This window comes from Akebia trifoliata, chromosome 13 (genome assembly GCF_017979445.1).
Source record: "Akebia trifoliata isolate Shusen 1 chromosome 13, ASM1797944v1, whole genome shotgun sequence".
Classification (NCBI taxonomy): domain Eukaryota; kingdom Viridiplantae; phylum Streptophyta; class Magnoliopsida; order Ranunculales; family Lardizabalaceae; genus Akebia; species Akebia trifoliata.
Window position 1 is genome coordinate 27,995,455 of NC_141387.1, and position 18,180 is coordinate 28,013,634.

The window sequence follows — 18,180 nt, forward strand, 5'->3', positions numbered from 1 at the left end:
GGAAAATTCATTACACGTGTAAGTAGGAGCGGTGAACAGGAGTGTGGTGCTAGCATGATCACTAACTACCCTACAAACCCACAATACAAAGGCTCCTAGAATTATTAATGTGTTTCACAGTAATACATATTGGATATTTATGTATCTGTAGTCTAGAGAATAAATTCAATTGAATTGGGATGTTTTTCACAGCTGGGATCATTTGTTTCTACCTTATTCCCTGTCAAAATCTTGTTGAATGAGGAAACTGATTCACATTGGGAAACTTGCTCAGTGGCATCATTCTGACTTGTTGGCATTTCAAAATCATCTAGGGCTCTGGTTACAGTAAAGATTATTGCTCTCAGAAACATAAATGTGGAATAGATGGCACATAGTTAATTCACCATAAAACAGTTCTATGGTGAAAGTAAGCCACAAATTTTAAAGCATGAGCACTCAGCAAACTGCTCATGTTCACAGAAAAGAAAAGCACACTAAGAGAGAGAGAGGGGGGGGGTACGGATGTATGCCCCCAACTTAGATCTTCTTATGTCAAATGGTGAATTTATTGGGGCCATTGATATATTAACGTTAAAAAAACACACTTAATAAAGGAGTATCAATAATGAGTATCCATTAAGCATTATCGAATTAGAATCAGAATCAAAGTAGAAAACACTTTTTTCTGGATTTTTTAATTGAAATTGATTAGAATCAAATCTCTTGGAATTGAATTAATCGGGGACCAAAATGGATAATAATCAATAAGAGCTAAGAATCCAACCCATTTAATGCTACAAGACCACAGGAGGACATGAAAGATGCATGCTAGGAGAGCATGCGTCGACCATGTCTCTAGGGCACAATTGAATGTAGATATCATGAACTCAAGGTACAGGATACTAGGCCGAGAAACCCAAGCAACCACTCCCCTATGTGCTAATCACTAGTGCATCCAAGGTTTGCTGCCTAAACGAATTTAAAACAAGTAGGAATTTCCTATAACTGGTAAGAATTGTGATGAATGCACGCAGTCTTGGTACGCAATTGGGTACGCGATTGACTGGGAAAGGGCACAGAACCATAGATCGTTTTCATTAGGCTACACAAGAAATAGATGTGCGATTCTGCCACGTACCAAGACTGCATGCATTTATCATTATTCAACTGATAAAGCTAGTAAAATACCAAGTACAGATATTCATTCATTCTATTGTTGGAGTAAACACTAATTGTTATAATTTTTTTATTTATTTTTTTTAATAGAAGTTAGGGAACTCTAGAAAATTGATAAAACTAGTAAAATACCAAGAAAGAGAAGTGTTTTGAGAATACTAAATTTATACATCAGATAAACTTATATTCGATAAATTTATACACCATTAACACAACCATAAAAACAGTAAAAATAAAAATTATGTAAAACAGCGGACATTCGCAGTTATGCAATCTTTTTGTTGGCCTTTGACTTGCTTCAAGAATTTGTGACTTCTTCTCTTGTCCTTGACTTTCTTCAGTGAATTGTGTTGGGTTTCCATATTGAAGTTGATTGTAAGCCAAAAAATGCCTTTTGACTTCTTTAAATGTCTCAAACACTTTCAAACAATTACCTCTGTATCCATTTGTATACTTGTGACATTCTTCTCACGTTGTGTAAATCCCAGGTCTACTTCCAATAAAAATGACGTAAAACTTTGTCATCCTAAATACCTGTAACAATATGTGCAACATATACCAAATCATCAATTGGGATTTTCATTTTTTTTTTTTACTCATTATATGTCCCCAGCTAACACTAAAAATAGACTTTATATTTGATTATTCACAAAACAAGCAATTTTATACATGTAGGATTAGATGAGAACACAGATGTGATGATGAATATAATAGTATTATTCCTACTTTGATCAAATCAATATGGGATTTAAAAGAGAGAGAGAGAGAAAGAGAGAGAGAAAGAGAGAAAGAGAGAGAAACATAAACAATATTAGAGAGGTTTGATTTAGACTTTGTCATCATTCGCACAAGAGCAACCATTAAAAAAAGCTAATTGTTAAACTAAAACACAACATATCTAACTAAAACACAACACCATGTGATTCTTAAAACCAATTAACAGCATAGATGAGATACTACTGACATGTTCCTAACCTCAACCAAAGGAAGATTGCACTTCTCCACTTTTCCACCCAAAATTCCTCAGTTTATATTTATATTTTATGAACTATCTTTCATCAGCACTAAATCTCCATAAACATTTGCCCAAAAGTGTTGAAATCTAACCCCTCTATTTTTTGGCAAACAAATGAGTTTCAAGTTTACCAAATGCAACCTGCATTTTTCATCCTTATCATTCCATATAGAAAAGAAAATAAATATATATTCAATTGCAATACCACTCCCCTAAATATTATAAATAGTGATAAGAACTTGGTTGGGATACTTGCAATTCTGGAAATTAATTTCCAACCCAAAAAAAAAACATCAAAACAGAACAAAAAAATGTTACAAAAGGACATTTCAAATAACAAAACAAATCAAGAGAGTTCAGAAAAAAAATAAAAAATTGTTAAAAAAAAAAAGAAAACCATCCACATTATCGATTCAAGTTCAAGAACAACAAAAAATAAAAATAAAAATAAAAATAAAAAAACCCAATCGATTCAAGTTCAAGAACAACAATAAAAAAAAAATAAAACAAAAAAACCCAATCGTTTAAAAAAAATTAGTTAAATATATACCTGTTCGACCGAAATAAATATGGATTGACGGCGACGGAAAGAGAGGGCTGAGAGAGGTCCGAAGACGACGAGAAGCGTCGGGAGTAGAGGATCTAAAACTTGAGAGAGAGGGCTAAGAGAGCTCTTCAAAGACGACGAGAAGCGTCGGGTCGTTCTTTTATTGTCGTTCGAAGAGAGAGAGAGCGAGAAAGAGAGAGAGAAAGAGAGAGAGAGAGGATGTCTGAGAGAGGGAAGGAGCTGCTCTTGTATTCGAGAAATGGGTTTTTGAGAGAGAGAAATCACTGATGGGTTCAGTTGGGGTTTTGTTAGGGAGAAAGTGATTCGAAGAAGAGAAGGAAAGATGGTTGAGGGAGTTAAAATAGAATAAAACAATTTTGAGGGAACCGATTATAAATACGAGACATTTTATAATAAAAGTGTAATAATGCCGTTGAACCGTCGGATGCGTTATAATCTAATGGTCATAAAACCTAGGCACGAGACTTGGAAGACTTTGGGGCCGCTGAACCGCTCCCTATATATATATATATATATATTACCTTAAAATATGGCCAAAAACGAGGATTGTTACGGATGTGCGAAGAGACTTCATTGAGGTCGATAGGTACAATTAAGGATATTGATAAGTTCACCATAGCCAAAAGTACTTTATTGAAATAATTACTAACCGATTGAACTGAGTGATCAAAACTATTTGCAACTAATCTTTGTCCTTGATTATGTCCTACTATCAATAAAGACATCGCTAGTTGTTCTTGAATAGTAATGTAGCATTCCATCTTCAGTAGACCTAAAACTTTCGAAAGACTACACAGATTCAGAAATACGTGTCGTTCCATTCTAAATAATGAATAACACGTCGCACGATTCTCATCCAGTGTTTCCCACACAAAATCAATCCCCTTTAACTGACTATTATTATGTGGCTCCCTATATAAGAAATTCTCGCAATAAAATGAAGAACCTAGGACGCCTCCTGTAGTGACCATATTTAAAACACTTGAGTCGACAGTATTGGTGAAATCATCATTTGAATCGATAGTATCAGCCGTATCAGCTGAATCGATAGTATTCGTGGTATCAACATCTGAATCTATGACCTGCTTATGAATCCATATTAGTGGTATATATCTATCTAATAACAAATAAAATATCCATCTAATAGAAAATATTAATCACAATATCCATCTAACAGCAAATAAAATATCGATCTAACAGAAGAAATAATAGGCACAATATCCATCCAACAGCCAAAAATAACCAATGTATATTGCACTCTATAAGTGCATCATAAAACCCACAAAAATATTGTAGTAACATATAAAACATGTCTAAATGCCTTTTCCAGCCATAAAATCAGACATCTCGCCCTCCAACCACTCAAGACGAACATCTACTGATCGTAATGCACAAAAATCCTCTCTGAATTGTTTGTTATTTATAAACATCTTCAATGCATAACGATAGAGATCACTATTGGTGGGTACATCTGGTAGCTGGTCTAAGAGTTTGATCGACTCTTGAATATTGTCTTTCTTAAGTAGAGTGGGATTGGTAGAAGCAGATGTCTGACTATGGACTGCATCTGCGAGTTTCTCCAATGACTGGCCAATTCGCATAGTAGTAGTCATCTTCTGCCTACGACTTTGAGGTGGTAGAGTATCTCCACTTCTGTGTTAAACGTGGGCTGTGGGTGAGGGTACAATAGGAGTAGCATCATCCTCAAGCTCATCAGCATCATCAAGAGTAAAGTCTAGAGGTGTCTGAAACTCTGAACGCTGGGTCGGCATAACATCATCTAGATCATCCTCATCAAGATTCTCATCCTGAGGTACTGATGCAGATAGCATTATACCATATGCAGGTGACCACATCCAACTACCAGTGGCATATGTGCCTCCAAAGATGAAATCCAATTGTTTCGCAAACTTCAGAGGTTGCTTTCGAAATATTGCATCTTTTGGATGATGCTATAAAAAATAAAAAAATCCTATTTTACATAAAGAGACAACAATCTTAAAATAAATAAAATGACAAATTAACAATAAATGTACTTCTAACCACCCATCCCACCACTCATCACTTGTATCTAATATGCCATTATCAACATCATAAGAGATGCCAGTATTCGTGCAAATCTTATTCTAACGTCCCCAAATGCCTTTTTGTCTATCCTACTTGTTCTTCATTTGCCCTTTATCGTAATAAACATTAGTTCTTTTATTAAACTCCTTAACTAAGAAATCATAACCGGTCTTGTCAAGCACTTTATGCAGTCTCCTCCCCTTCTTAACTAATTCATAACAGATCTCGTCCCAAACTTCATGTTGTTTGGGTGTCCAATCTACTTTTGCATTCTTTGAATTGTTATCTTCCATCTACTAATGGTAATAACAAGAGACGACAGTAGAAAGGAATATTAAATGGTCTATTTCAATTAATCATGTAAATTATTTGATTACTTGCACCATCTCAACCTATAATTTTTGCACAGTATATAATCAAAGAGAGAAACCAGGAGGCAATGTCAGGTTATTATATAAATAGTCGGAAGAACGTACAGTTCTCAGTCCCACGGTGAGGGAGTCCTGTGTTCTCAATCTTTGACTGTACAAAATACAGTAATTGTTGTATGTGTGTTGTGTGTGTGTGTGTGTGTCTGTGTGTTCTCAGTCTCACGGTAGTCATTGACTTGCACTGTATTTTACACTTGAAAAAATAAATGTAAATAGAAAAAAACCTAAGACTGCTTATTTCAATTATTATTGAACTAGAACCAACTCTCATGTTTTGAACTAACAATCAACAGATGAGACTAAAAAGTCACCAGTTATTTGCACGTAACTAACTAAAATTTAAATTTTATCGAGGCCAATTCATAAAGAGATACAAAGCTTTTAATATTTGAGATAAGGCATTACTATTGAAATCATGTTGAAATCACAGTGATAATTTCATTACTATTGAATGTAATCATTGTACCCATTCAAAGTTTTCCATTAAAGTAATCATTGTAACTATTAAAAAAATACCTTATTAAAGTAATCGTCCACTTGGGTGCAATTTTTCAAAGCTTTTTGGATCATAACTTTTCAAAAGGTAATTATTGCAACTCTTCAATATGGTACACAACATTTGAAACAAAAAATGTCACTTTCAAATATTATTATACATTTTACAATCCCCCACTAGATTGTAATATTAGAAACATAATCATACTGACATTATTATGCATATGAAAAGGTATCTTTCGATTTAAACTTTTAGTTAGTGTAAGTATTTCAAAGTTATAATGAATACAATGGTGGCCTAAGCTTAATCCAACTTTTCTTAATGTCAAAATCAGAAACATCACACACATTATAATATTTATTTCCAATAAGAAGTTCATATCAATTTTAGTACTATTATAACCTTGTATTACATCCCAGTTTCATGATCATTTACAAGAATAAACCCCGAGTTCTTGTTAGAAGTGGAACCACTTCTATGTTCATATAAGTAAAGTTTCTAAATATATTTCTACTTTACACTTTATTTGCTAGAAGAAATATACAAGTTGACTGTGTTAAAACAACATGAATTGAGATAATGAGAGTGAAACAATTGGATTTCAATTGGATTGAGATAGTGACTAATAAAAAATTTGAAACAGATTGCATTGAATTTTAAAATTACTAAGAAGAAAGTTTAATCCATGTGCCAAAGAACAAATCAATGTGTATCAATACAAAATTCAAAGAACAGAGCTTGGATCCTATTCTAAATAAATCAATGTTTTGTTTAATCCAAATGATCAGACCATTGAGTCCTCATATACCAATTGTAGTCGAGAGTACAATATAAATCATCCAAAACAACAAGTCTGATTAGAATCATCCAAGATAGCAAACAACCCATGAAAACAACAACCCAATCAAACACATACTAAGAGAGTGCAAGAAAATGAAATTTGAACATGATCAAATAGCCTATGGTACAAAAGTTGAACGTCACATTGAAGAAATTCAAACTACAATGTAACATCACATTGAAGAAAAATAACGACTCAGTCATCTTGTAATTAAGATTTAGATTAGTTTTGAAAATAAAAAATTTCTATAACTCTCATTGAGAAAATTAAAATAAGTAAAACCAAGTTATTTTTCCAAATCGAAGAATTCCGAGTTATTTTTACAAATTTATTTTATAAACAGAAAAATTCCAAATCGAAAAATTCCAAGTTCTTTTTACATATTCACACAAATTCAAATAAAAATAATACAAAATAAGCAATAATTCAAACAACAAAACAAGCAACAATTAAAATCAACAACAATCATTCACAAAAATTTCTAACAAAAAAATTTCTACAAGGCGTTAATCGATGCAATTTCTAACAAAAATTGCTTGTTTCTAACAAAAATTTCTAAAAGGCGTTAATCGATTTCAATCGATGCAATTTCTAATAAATTGTTTTTTAAAAGGTGTTAATCAACAACAATCATTCATAAAAATTTCTAACAAAATTTTATTTTAATAAAAATCAACCAAAAAATTACAACCCTAATAGAAAATTTTCTGTTAATATGGAATTTCGTCAACAATCACACAAATTGAAATCGATGAGAGAGAGAGAGAGAGAGCTCACAGAGATTGGAGAAGGCGTTAATCGAAGAAATGGATCAAACGGGGGGATTTATTTCAATCTGACTTTGAATCGTCGTCGTCAATGACGTCGGATTCAATAGGGTTGTTAATGGCGTCGATTTTCGTCGGTGTCTTGATGGGGGTTGGGTTCAAAGATGAATGGTGTCGATCGACGGTGGATTTTTCAAGCTTGTGGGTTTCGTTTGACCGAAGCAAATGTCGTCGTCGTCAAAGGGTTAGATCGGTGCTTCGGTGGTCGTCGTCGTCAATGAGATCAGTCGCTTGGTCATCGTCTTCAATGAGATCAGTCGATTGTAGAAATCGAAGGGTGAAGTGTGAACGAGGTTATAATCGCGGACAGTGATGGAATTTTTAAAAAGTCAAAAGGCATAACAGTCATTTCACTTAACTGCGTTTTAACATTGTTGCGCGAAGCTCCTCCCATCCGCTTTTCAAAACAGCGGTAAAAATTGGAAATTTGCGTTAAAAATTTCAAAACGCCACGTTTTGACGCAAACGTCGGTAAAATTGCTTTTTGAAGCGCAATCAATCGCCCCCTAAACAAGCTCTAATAGAAATAATTGGGCACTAACAAATGAAATTGAGTCACATAATTGCTTAGAAATAAAACATAATAAGAAGCAAATGGTTGGAATGCCTTTCATCTCTTCTGGCTCTCTCCGCTCTATCGTGTCTTCTTATTTTCCTCAAGGTTTGGATTTCCCTTACATTGCCACTGTTTCCTAGATCAGATACTCCTTATTGGTTCAATTTTGAGATGGTTGAAGACTTCACCGCCGTATCAAAAGTTTCTTATGTGAATCAATCACCATATATAAGCCACTAATACCATTAAATAGCCAAAGAGAGTCCCACATTCTCCCTCATGAATACAAAACATGATTACCAAGATATCACTCCATACCTTTAATATCAAAGGTTCATCAACAGAAGTGTGACATTTTTCTTATTAATGCCGAAGCTACAAAACAATAAGTAGAAGAAGAAATCAATGATCATACAGAAGATGGAATACAGACAAAGCATGCTGTGTAGTTAATTAAAAAGAATAATACTAAATTTAAACACATTCAACTAACGTAGAATGTGCATAGAACCATAGTGCTTGAGTCACATAGGGATAGATGGGGCTTGAACTTAAGTTTTTTTTTTGTTTTTTGTTTTTTTTCAGTTATTTCTCCTCCCATCTGGGTTTTGTGACTAATGGAGAAGGTTGTTTACTATATACCAGTTATGAAAATGCATATAAACAGATTAAAGGGCATCAAAACAAATACCTCAAGAGTGAATGTGAGGCCAACTCTAATCTCTCCACAATACTCTTGGTGCTTGACCACATTGTAAGGAGTTGGTAGCAAGTTTCCCACCATAAACAATGGATCAAGAGGAATGCTGCAAGAATCATAAAATAAAAATTTGAATAACTTCACTTCAAGTATGATGATAATACATAAAAATTAGTAGAACTAAACAGAACAATGCCAGCCTCGTATATTTTGTGACAGCTACTGGCCCATGAGCACTTTTCAAGCTACAATTTAATGAGATTTTAATAATATGTAAGTAGGATAACTTCATTCCTTTCCAATGTGAGATATGCACATCAAACATTCGAGAGAGATGCTGCAACATTGTGGAATGCATGTATTTAACAAAACGTTTCAATACTCTAATATTATCTAATTTAATTGAATACATAATCTAAATGCATGTTGGAATCTATTTTCAGTGAACAATAGGACCGACTTATTTAAGAAAATATGGATGTTTAGTATATTGTGCACATTTCATTAGTTTTGTGTGTGTGTGTGTGTGTGTTAGTTGCTTGTACAGTCCAAATACATGGCTTTTTTATGTTAATTGAAAGTCATGAGTGGGTCCAATATCTGGTTAGCTAGATTAATTAGTTGGAAATTTATTTAATCTAGATTCTGAATTATTTTTCTATTCAAAGATGACATAGTTGTATAGCAGTCAAACTAAACAAGAACTGGATATGATAAATTTGGTTTAAGAGATGAAGTATGCTTTTTTAAGTATCAAATAGATCAAAGTACATGTAAATCAAGACATTAAGAGTTCCAGAAACTTGTATATATAATTGAAAAGAGATAATGAAATTTTCTGAAAGTTAGTTTTGATGGGGGATTATTTCCAAAAGAGATGAGAATTTTACCGGCCCTAGTTAGTTGCTTGTCCAAGATACAAATGGGAAACAAATAAAAGAAGATGGAAAGATGGGTATACATACTCAGCAACCAAATGTTCCTCTAAGCTATGAACAACCTCTTATAAAGTGGTGCCCCAAGCTCTGGTTTTATGGTTCTTATGTGAGATGGCCCTTTAATGTATCTTACCTGCCATAACAAAGTGTACATTGTAAGAATCAATCAAGTAATCCTTTATCCATATGAGAATTAGCAGTACTGTCTACTCCTACCCAAAGAAGATTACATAATAGATCAAAATTATTTCTTAGTCATTTCTCCTTTTGTACATCTACTTGAAATTCTTAGCAATTTGATACTAAGTAGCGTACACCAACGGCCAAACATGTAAATTAAAAGTTTTGTTTCTAAGTCAAGCTAATTAAGTCAACTCCAATATAGAGCCTGGGAACACTGCCAACTAGGCTGAGTTCATTACTGATATCAAAGATGAGTTAGTAACAAAACCAAGACAACTTAGACTTTAGATTGAGGTAGTGAGAGCGTACATGAACACATTTGCAATAACTTAAGACATAAGGTTTAGATAGAATTGAATGGAGAAGCAAGATTTATTTATCCCATCCCAAAATTTTGGGATAAAGGTATTCGAAACAAAATAAATAGTTTGATTAGTAAAAAACTATCTAATGCACTTGTTCTTAGAAAATACCTTGTGAATTGTTACATGGAATTTGATGTAGCATCTCTAAATGTTTTTTCTGAACAACTAACTAAAGATCATTCTTTAATTCACCACAGATTTTGAACTTGTCCACTACTTGAAATCACAATTTCAGTTAAGAGTTGCACCATGTTTATAGGAAGAATTCAACTTAGTTATCCAGCACAGGTTCCTCATAACCATATTAGTCCATTTCATTCAGAAAAGAATGTGCACATCATGCACACAGAGATCAAAAGATAAAGAGAAATGCACACAAAAGTACCGTGTAAACGTAAAACTTGGCCTCTCTTGTAAATCTAGTATAGGTTGTTGTATTTTGTTATTGAGGTGCACAAAAGTACCTATCTACTGGTTATTTCAATCAGAGGGACCACGGGCATTGGCTTAGTACTAGATAATGACATCACAGACCCACTACTAGACACTAACACCACTATTTCCATTTCCTCTGGACATATCTCAGCATATGTCACACATCAATGTTGTTTCGTGTTTCATAAATTAATTGAAAAATATAGTACAGATTTGTTATGACCACACCATTAGAAACAATGGGGATTAAATATTTTTAGTCTAATAAATGATTTCAGTCTTCTATAAATGAGAGCAGTTGACAGCGCAATAGTGAGATTAAATATTTTATAATTTCAATAGTGAGAGCAATCGGCAGCACAATGTCAAGGAAAAAATCTATGAAAAATCACATCATGTTAACAAAAATACTTGAAATTTCACAACATTATTAGGAGTATGAAGGATTCCCGGTGGGGATTCTGCATCAAGCTCTTCAGCCTCCTTATATTTTGTCTGAGACAACAATTCTTGGAACTGCTTAACAACTGGAGATATTAAAAAAATGATTCCAATGTACAACAGAAGTACATGGCATGCAAAACTATGACTTTAATTTAGTATGTTAGAAGAGATTTGAACACATGATTCTAGGCTGCTTAAAGTTCAAGTTTCTCTGCTTTCTTGCAGTTAAAAAAAAAATGCAGGTGTAAGCTAAAAAAATCAGGAGTCAAGAATTAATTTACCAAGTTTAAATTGTTTAATTGAAGAAGAAATCAGATGGCATTCTGAAATCGCCTCGACCCCCGCGGCCGTCCACTAAATAACGGATTAGGGGTCCAATCTACGTATCTCGGGGATTTTTAAAAGAATAGGGAGTCGCCACCTAGTTTAGGTCTAGGAACCAAAATTAACTCCAAATGGATATGGGTCGGTCCGTGGATCAGAGAGATAGGTAAGAGGTCAGGTTACGGATTTCGGAAGGTGTTAGGCACCGAACCTGCTCGATCAAGATGATCAGTCTCTACTGCGATCCAAAAATATCCTACGGTCAACATTCAAAGACTAAAAGTCAAACTAAGGTCCAATCATCATCAAATTGCATCGGATTTATTAAAAAAATCCTACGGTTAAAATAATTACATGATTTAATGAGGCATACATGACACAAAAATTTAATGGATTAATTCGATCATATTTTGAACAATACAAAATCGATTTTTAATGCCGCGTATATAAGATTAGTGAATTGGCTCATTGACGATATTTTATCAAAGAGATTCGATTTTTGAACCATTACGTGCATTAAATTCAGTGAATTAACTCACAAATTTTGAGTTTCCACGTGTATTAAATCGGTGAGTTAACCACGTGCCTAATTTTAAAATAAAATCGATTCAAATTTTCAATATCCTCAAAATCAACGAGTCGACTCGTAATTTGTTAATCAAAATAATCTTTGATTATTTTTTAAAAATAGTCACATGTGTTAAATATGTGATTTAACCCACATGCCTAATTTTAAAAATATTCGATTTGAATTCTCAATGTCTCCAAAATTAGCGAGTCGACTCGTAATTTGTTAATCAAAATAATCTTTGATTATTTTTTTTTTTTAAATCGCCACATGTATTAAATATGTGATTTAACCCACGTGCCTAATTTAGAAAATAAAATCGATTCAAACCTTCAATGTATCAAAAATCAGTGAGTCGACTCGCAATTTGTCAATCAAAAGGATCTTGATTTTTGGAATCGCCACGTGTACTAAAATCAGTAAGTCGACTCACATGTTTTTAATCGATGAAATTCAATTTGGAATTTTCAATGCACACAAAAATCCAAGAGTCAACTCGTTGATTTTTTATTGAGGAAAATCGATTTTAAATTTTTCGTACAAAAAAAAAAAAAAAAATATATATATATATATATATATAGGGTCCCGTTCGCCACCCTTAGTTTTACCACACACTTTAACAAACGCATTTTGTCTTACATGGGTTAGAAGTTTCGGAATGAGCTGATTTTTGGTGAGGATGATCTCTATGGTGAGGAGATCATCCTCACCAAAAATCAGCTCATTCCAAAACTTCTAACCCCATCAAAATTGATTTACAAAAAATGGACGGTCTACGATTTTTCAACGTGTAAACATGGGGCTAAACATTTTGGAATGGGCTGATTTTTGGGGAGGATGATCTTCTAATCATAGAGATCATCCTCACCAAAAATCAGCTCATTCCAAAACTTCTAACCCATGTAGGACAAAAAACGTTTGTTAAAGTGTGTGGTAAAACTTAGGGTGCTGAACATTTCCCATATATATATATATATATATATGAGTCGATGAATACCAATGTTAATGATTTGGCCCACTAATAAATAATAATAAATAAAAAAAATCGATAAATCGACCCAATAACATTAACACCAATGAGCCGGTTCACCAACTTGATATTAGCGAATTGATTCAATCAATCTATCAACCAAAAAATGAGCGAATCGATCCACTAACATTTCGACAATTTCGAAAATTTGAAAGTGGCCATTAGTGCCACGTATACCCCGAAAAATCGATGAATTAATTTATATGCATGAAATTACACAATCAAGAATAAAAATAAATAAGTAAATAAACAAAAATAAAAATAAATAAATAAATAAGAAAAAGAAAAATTACCTTCGCCTAATGATTTTGGAATCTTGGATTCCTTCAAAAAGAACCTCGAAATAGCGTGTGGCGCCAAAAGGTGTAGGAAGAAAATGATGACCGCTATGGGGTGTTGCTGTTATGGGACAAGATGGAAAATTAAAACGAGATGGCTGAGGCCGTTTTGGACGTTCAAGAGAAGATGGGTGTAATGTTACGGTGGTAAAAAGTTAGGGGAGAATGGCGTTGCTGCTGTTGGGAATTGGAGGAGAAGGCCGAGATCGAAGATGGCCGAACCGTGGGGTGTTTAAGAGGAGAAAATGAAAACGGGTGAGGCTGTGTTGTAGGGGCGTTTAGAAAACAATAATGGAAGTGAGGCTACTGCTCTTTAATGATGAAGAAAGTGGTGGGGAATGGTATGGCTGTGAAGGACATTAATGGAGGAGCTTGGTTGAGAAAAACGTTATAAATGGATTAAGGTTTAATGGAGATGAAAAAAAAAAAAAAACAGCAATGGGTTGTTCTAGATTGGAGAATGTGAGGGAAATAGAGAGAGCAAAGAGAGGGCTGGAGAGGTGTAGAGAGCATGACAGAAAAGGTTGGAAATAATGTGAGAGAGATGATCGTTGATCCTCTCTAAAACGTGGCTGTATTATAGGTGTTGTGAAGGGGAAGAGAATAGAGAGAGGGTTGAGGTGTGTTGGAGAAGAAGAGGAGAGCTAGGAGAAGTTGCAAGTCTGGGTGTTGCTGATTTCACAACAGCCTGCTATGCTCCAGATTTAATCCGAGATGAAGAAGAGAGTCAAGTGAGTTGCAGAAAAATGTTGGAGGAGATGAAGTGGGACTGGCAGATGAAAAGGAAGAAGAGGTTGTCAGAGAGACGTCTTGGAGGATTCACCCTTGTTGCTGGTTTTTAATGGAGATGATGGTGGACGAATTGAAGAAGAAGTGGGGAACAACGTGGGGGTAGTTGCTGCCCAACGTGAACATGGGGGAGAGAGAGAGAGAGAGAGAGAGAGAGAGAGAGAGCAATGTGGGGTCGAGCTAGTCGTTGGAGAGGAGAGGAGAGAGTTGTTGGTTATGAAGAGAAGTTGTGAATGGGGCTGATTTGAAGGAGACATGGATGGTGCAACACGTTAGTGGGGGAGTTGAGGGGTTTATTTAAAATATGTGAGTGATAATGAGGGTAATTTGTAAGAGAAAATTGTGGGAAGGTGAGATGGGAAAATTAAAGGATAGTTGAGAAATTTGTGAAGTAGGATGAGTAGAGGAAATGGCAATGGTGGGCCACGTGTAGAAAGAAAGTTTGTTTGAGTTGAGTTAGGTTAGGGTGATGGTTGTGTTAGAGCATGTATTGGGAAGTGAGTTAATAGAAGTCCAATTGGTGAGTTAATTTTTGAGTTGCAAATGGGTGAGGATGAATTGAATCGAGTTGGAATTGGTTGTGGGTTTTAAGATCGATTTCTTGGTTTGATTTAATTTTAATTTGATTCATTGATTATATTTGATTTTTAATTATTTAATTTGATTTTAATTTTTTAATTTATATTTTGGAACGGGTTGATTAATTTGCATTTTAATTTGAAATTTAAATTTATTTCAATTTTTAATTGGTCGGTTGATTGGATTTCGATTTAAATGTGATCGAACGGATTTTAATTTGTTAATTACATTTTTGGTTGGTCGAGTCGGTTGATTGATTTAAAATTTTAATTTTATTTTACATTTTAATTGGTTGAGTCATTTTTAACTTGATTTTCAATTTGATTTTAATTTTGATTTTGTATTTTAATCGGTTTCTTGAAAATGTAATTTTTATTTTGTATTAAAATTTAATTTGATTTTACGATTTTAAATTAATTTTAAATTTTGGATTTTAGTTTAATTTTCAATTTAAATTTTATTTTGGTTTAATTTTTTTATTTTGAGTTTTATTTTCCTAGGGATCAAGGTCTCTATGTTAGGATTAGATGTTAAGGGGCGTTTTGGTCATTTTTACGATTTTTGACGATTTTTCTTAAATTTCTCTGTTTTCATCGATTTGGATCCCGTTAGACTCGAAATCACGTTCTGAGTGTAATGGAGGTACTTTCGAGACTTTTCGGACATCTGAAATTTATGAGGGGTATTTTCGTCATTTTGATGATTTTTTACAAATTTTTACAAATTTTTACAAATTTCTCTGTTTTCATCGATTTGGGTCCTGTTAGACTCGAAATCACGTTCTGAGTGCAATGGGGGTACTTTTGAGACTTTTCGGACATCAGAAATTTATGAAGGGTATTTTCGTCATTATGATGATTTTTACAGATTTTTAGGAATTTCTGCGTGAGATTTCTTTCAGTCCCTGTGTGTTTGTTTCTAAATCTCAAATCCATATTTTCCTAGCGTAGCGAGGTCTCTAAATTATCGAAATATGTAGTGAACCTATGCGTACGTGCTTGTTAAGTCGGGTGTAAGATATAGCAATCCTAAGCGTGCGTAAATTTCTAGGTCAAGTCGTGACGAGTAGGGAGGATGAAAAGAAACTAGAAACAGAAGGAACCAAGCAGTACTCACAAGCCTTCGAGTTCTTTTATATTCATCATTAGGAATCCACCAAAATCGGGTGACGAATTGTCGAATTAGGCAGATGCAATAATGGGGTGTCTACACATTCATAAGTACAAATTAGTCTAAACTCATTCTATTGCATTCAAGGGAAAGAATGATGCATAGGATAATCCAACAAAGCTGCAAATACTACTTTCTCTTAATGGGCTATCATACTCATTACAAATTGCATGTACAGTTATCAAGAAAAGGTTTAAACTAATGGTTAGTCTTCTTTTTCATAACTCCACCTGATCCTTGTCAAAAGCAATTACACAGATGTACAAGCTCTCACACACGCACATACACGTGAGAACTTGGCTTCAGAATTTATGTTCATCTTAGGCCGCCCACTTATATATATGAAACTATCAACAAAAACAATTCAATATTGATGCAGGATCTAGAACTTGAGATAATGTTGAAATCCTACAATAGGATTGAATCACCCATCAGGAGTTCTTTAAACCTTTATATATTTTCATCATGTCAAATGCAATAGAACTTCTAATATTGAAATGACTATATCTTAGTCATATCTGTTTAAAGAAATCAAGCACAAAGCAATTAAACTTTGGAAAATATTTAAGCAAGGATTGGAAGCAAACACATTCAAAAATCAAAATAGATACAGATTTCTAGATCTAAAGCTGACCAAACCAAGATCTAGGAACAAACCAATGCTTATCCTATTGTATAATGGTGCCCCATTTGTACCCAAGGAGAAACAAAGGCCAGGATCAAGCATCTCCTTTATAGGTGCAAATCCAAGCATTCGCATTGCAGCAGTAAGACAATGAGAAACTTTTACCCCTGCCCTTGAAAGAAAACCAATCTTTCAATGAACAAGCTATCAGTTACTCAATTATCATCTGTATAAGCATGTAAAACTATGGGCAATGTTTTCATCAAATTAAAAAAAAATGGAATTCAGTAGTACAATTACCTCAGTATCATTGACCCAAAAAGAATCAACTGCCAACAAGTTGCTTGTAGGAGCTCTATTTTCTCCAAGTAGTTCCATTATCAACTTTTCAAGTATCCATTACAAGTTGATTCTCATAAGGTATCTCTACTACATGCTAAGTAAAAATGAAAGACTAAACACTGAGAACCAATCGTAAATCAAATTAGCATCGATCGAGGAGGTACAAACAAATTCATTTTGATAGGTATAGTAAATTCAAGGTTCTAACATTGAATGTCATCCAATTGAGCTAGAGAAACAAACCCAATATAAGGTTCAATAATGGAGCAAAAGATAGTAGACATACTTTTTTCACAATTAATAACATTATTACATTGTGTGGACACTTAGAAAGAACCATCATTGTAAAGCTTTGATTAGGTACACGAGCTAAGCACCGTGAACACTTACAAAACAAAGGAGATGGAAATTTAATGATACAAAATGTTCTAGAAAGATTGGCCATCAAAATTCCATATGTTTTCTCAACTCCTCACTGCTAATATGATGTTTATATATAGGATACGAAATTTCAAATTCTTCCTAGTACCCTCCTGGGTGGTAGTTCAATCGCTTTACAACAGTCTGATTGTGTCATTTCAATTAGAACAACAATTTGGGCCCTAAAGGACAACGAAAACTCCTACACTAGTATCAAGCATTGCAAGTATATTTCTACCATACGATAACATTAGATATTTTCCTGTAACAATTTCCTTATTTTTTTGGAGAAATAATTTAAAAAGCATGTTGTACCAAATTTTACTGCCAACCGACTGTAGATAATTGGGATAAAGCTTTAACGATGATGATAACTTATAAAAATACACAAATGTTAGAAGTCTAATTACATCCGACAAGAAGTATATACTAAAAGATAAAATCAGCTTAAAGAAATAAAAATGAAAGCATAGCCATTAAAAAGTATGTTGAACATATCTTGTTTGTCCATTCAATTCAACCTAAAATCATGTTTTTAGTTAAATGCAAGTGTCTCCAAAAAGTTTGCATATCAACAACTCCCCAACAAAAAACTACTGATTTAACTAAGCTCTTTCTTCGCTTTGACCAAGGTAAGCAAGAATCTGGATATTGAAACAATTATTTTTTTTTATCTTGAGAAGTAACAAAATTTCTTTAAAGCTAACTGATAATAAAGAAAAAAAGAAGAGAAATAAGTGCAAACAAAATAAACAACTATGGCCTAAATACATAAAAGAAAAATACTCTTGAATTTTACCATGTGGATGCCTGTTTTTAGTTCTTATAATTACTCAAATAAGAACATAAATACATGAACCCTAAGTTTCAGAATCTAGATTTCAGCAGCAATTAAACTTCTAGATCTGGAAATATCTTGAAGAAAAACTCGAATAAGTGAAATAAAATTATATCAATAGTAATCTCTTCAA

General features: G+C 33.6%; 1 long non-coding RNA gene across 2 annotated transcripts; it reads right to left on the reverse strand.

Moving 5' to 3' along the window:
- Positions 1-1,414: 1,414 nt before the first annotated feature.
- On the reverse strand, positions 1,415-10,368 carry LOC147388192 (uncharacterized). Of its 2 annotated transcripts, XR_015171372.1 has the most exons (4): positions 10,254-10,368; positions 9,625-9,730; positions 8,651-8,765; positions 1,415-1,692 (listed from the first exon to the last, which is right to left on the reverse strand). It is a non-coding gene; the product is annotated as an uncharacterized LOC147388192 (long non-coding RNA). The 2 variants fall into 2 exon arrangements; XR_015171371.1 differs by lacking the exon at positions 10,254-10,368 and having other exon boundaries at positions 9,625-10,239.
- Between the last annotated feature and the right edge of the window lie 7,812 nt (positions 10,369-18,180).